Genomic DNA, 3178 nt, shown 5'->3' on the forward strand with positions numbered 1-3178 from the left:
GCGCGCCGGGCTCGCTCCTCACGCGACGACGTCCGCCCTTCCCGGAGCGGGACGCTGCGGGCGCACAGCGGGCGGGCGCCGAGGCGAGGCCGAGACCGGGGCGCCGGCGGGCGCGCGGCGGGGTCGGAGCGGCGGATCCCACAGGCCGCGCTCGAGCAGGGACAGCGGGCGGCGGCGGCGGCGGCTGGATGTCGTTAAGCGAGATGACCCGCAGGGCGCCGGCGTCCCGAGGCGGCGGCCCCTTGGACAACCGCGCGGGCGGGGAGACCTCGGCGTGGCCTCACGAGCCCCAGGCGCCAGCCCCCCAGCAGCTCCGCGGACGGGGGCCCGACGAGGACGGGGGGTTGCAGGGCCCGGCACCCCAAGACCCGGAGGCCTGCGCGCGGGCGGCCGCCCCCCAGGAAACCGAGGAGTCGTTGCTCCCTCTGGACGTGAGTGGACCCGCCTCGCTGGGCGGCGGCGGCGGCGCGGGGGGCCCCCTGCGAGCGGAAAGGAGCCGTCGGGCTCTGGCCTTCCGAGCGGGCCGCGGGGCTCTCGGCAACCACGGCCGTGTCCGCGGGCGCCCGGAGACCGCGGCGTGGCCCCCGAGGCATCGCGATGGGCGAGGGCCGGCGGCCGCGGACCTGCAGCTGGACGCGCTGCAGGGGCAGGAGCTGCTGCAGGACGGCGCGTCCCAGAGCGGCGACAGCACGGAGCACGAGCAGGGCGCGCGCCCGGGCGACGGCGATGGACGCGACGAGGTGGCCTGCAGCGTCGTGGGAGCCGTCCAAGGAGAGACTGTCCAGCCCTTCCCGCTGGCGCGACCCAAGTCCCTCATGCCGAGACCGAGCTGCTCCTTCCAGAGTTCCTGGCTCCAAGACTTCCCCTGGCTGCGCTACTCCAAGGACACTGGCCTTATGTCGTGCGGCTGGTGCCGGAAGACCCCCGAGGACGGGGGACGCGAGGACCGTCCCCCAGTGGGGCAGGATCAGCTTTCGCGAGGGACCCGCTACTACAAGAAAACGCTCCTCCAGAGGCACCAGGTCTCCAGCGAGCACAGCGCCAACGCCCAGGAGTCGGCGATGCCGTCAGAGGACGCGCTGAGCCACGTGAAGAGTGAGCCAGAGGAGAGTTCCTATTGCTACCGACTCCTTCAACAACTGAATGAACAGAGGAAGAAAGGTATTCTTTGCGATGTCAGCATTGTGGTGAGTGGGCAAATCTTCCAAGCTCATAAGAACATCCTGGTCGCAGGCAGCCGTTTCTTTAAGAGGTTATATTGCCCTTCAAACAACGAAAGCCCTAACCCAAGCAACACTACCCATTTAGATATTGCTGCAGCTGCAGGTTTTTCTGCCATCTTGGACTTCTTGTATTCTGGTAACCTGGTGCTCTCCAGCCAAACTGTCATCGAAGTCATGGCAGTGGCCAGCTATCTTCAAATGAGCGAAGTTGTTCAAACTTGCCGGAATTTCATGGAAGATGCCTTAAATGTCAGCCTGAAGTCGAAAGCCCCAGAGTGTGTTGTTGTGGACTATAATAATAGAAAACGAATTCATCCAGATGGTCCGCCTTCATCACGGGATCCCAAAATTGCCTGTTTGGAGGCAACACGGAACTTTACCAACTTGAAAAGTGACATAAAAATGGAAAATGATGGTTGTCATGTCAACGAGCGCCAAATAGATAACTACCAAATGAGCGTCAGTAATTGGGTCCAGGATGGCTCTCCTGAACTGGCTGAAAGTGAATCTCAAAGTCAAACAAAAGTATTTATTTGGAATGATATGGGCTCCCAGGGAATTCAGGAGACTGGCAAAACGAGGAGGAAAACCCAGACTGCAAAGCCATTTCATTTTAATGAACCACCTAATAATGAGACAAATTTAGATGATTGCTCAGTGATGCAGCCACCTGTTGCTTATACAGAAGAAGGTTTGTCGTTCATCAAGGTAAAACAGGAGTTGGAAGGGGCTCTGCTCTCAGGGCCAGATTGTGACAGGAATTTGAATGCACCTTCGTTGGTTGAAGCTGGTTCTAGTCAAGAAATAATTGATGCTGGTACTTCACAGGAAATCAAGTATGTGTTGGTGCCTGGCCCTTCAGGTGAATTCAAGGATGGATTGATACTGAGTACTTCAAATGATTTTAAATATGGACTGATACCGGGTGCGCCAAATGATTTCAAGTATGGATTATTGCCAGAATTTCGGCCAAAACAAGAGACCTGGGAAAACGGTGAATCACCTGCAACCATGGACAAGTTACAATGTCCTCACTGTAGCTATGTAGCCAAATACAGGCGGACACTAAAAAGGCACGTGCTCATTCACACTGGGGTGAGGTCATTTAGCTGTGACATTTGCGGAAAGCTGTTTACTCGAAGAGAACATGTAAAAAGACATTCCGTGGTGCATAGAAAGGATAAAAAATACAAGTGTATGATGTGTAAGAAGATCTTCGTGTTGGCAGCCAGTGTTGGAATAAGACATGGATCTCGACGCTATGGTGTTTGCGCAGACTGTGTAGATAAATCACAACCAGGAGGGCAAGAAGGCGTAGATCAGAGACAGGATGCAGATTTCCCACGGGATAAAGAAAATGAAGTAGGAGAAGCTGATGAAGTGCTGATTGATGAAGAAAATCAGAATGATCCATCTCGGTGGGATGAACCAGGAGATGTTTGTATGTCTCCAGATGATTAACTGACTTACTATACTCGCGGATGCTGCATTTGCACAAAATGTGAATCAATAATTTGAAATGTTGAACTTGAAGGCTTCTATCATATGGTACATAATATGGTAGCTTTGTTGCTGTGAAAACTGTAGGGTCAAACCCTTATAGCTCCCCCCCCCCCAAAATTTTTATATATTGCACATGACTGCATAGGAAACCACTTGTGGTTGGATTACATGGAGTCCCTGCATGCATAGCGTTATCAAAGTAAAGATGTTTTCTATTTATAGGATATGCAGTAAACTATTTGGGTCCTCTGAAAAGCCTAGTACTTGTGTTTATAGAACACTCTTGTGCCACCTTAACGAGTGGTGAAAATACATTTATGGATTTACAGTGACAGCTGACCCTATCACTCTTGTCACTACAACCATTCAGGCTGGTTTGCACTAGTAGGGTTCATTCCTATATTTATTTTATTTCCTAATTTTATTTATTATTATTTTTAAATACAGAATTT

General features: G+C 53.3%; 1 pseudogene; it reads left to right on the forward strand.

Annotated features, from left to right (window-relative positions):
* The first annotated feature begins 203 nt into the window (after positions 1 to 203).
* LOC142434822 (zinc finger and BTB domain-containing protein 10 pseudogene) lies at positions 204 to 2684 on the forward strand (annotated as a pseudogene).
* The last annotated feature ends 494 nt before the right edge of the window (positions 2685 to 3178 follow it).

The sequence above is a fragment of the Tenrec ecaudatus genome, chromosome X, assembly GCF_050624435.1.
Source record: "Tenrec ecaudatus isolate mTenEca1 chromosome X, mTenEca1.hap1, whole genome shotgun sequence".
Classification (NCBI taxonomy): domain Eukaryota; kingdom Metazoa; phylum Chordata; class Mammalia; order Afrosoricida; family Tenrecidae; genus Tenrec; species Tenrec ecaudatus.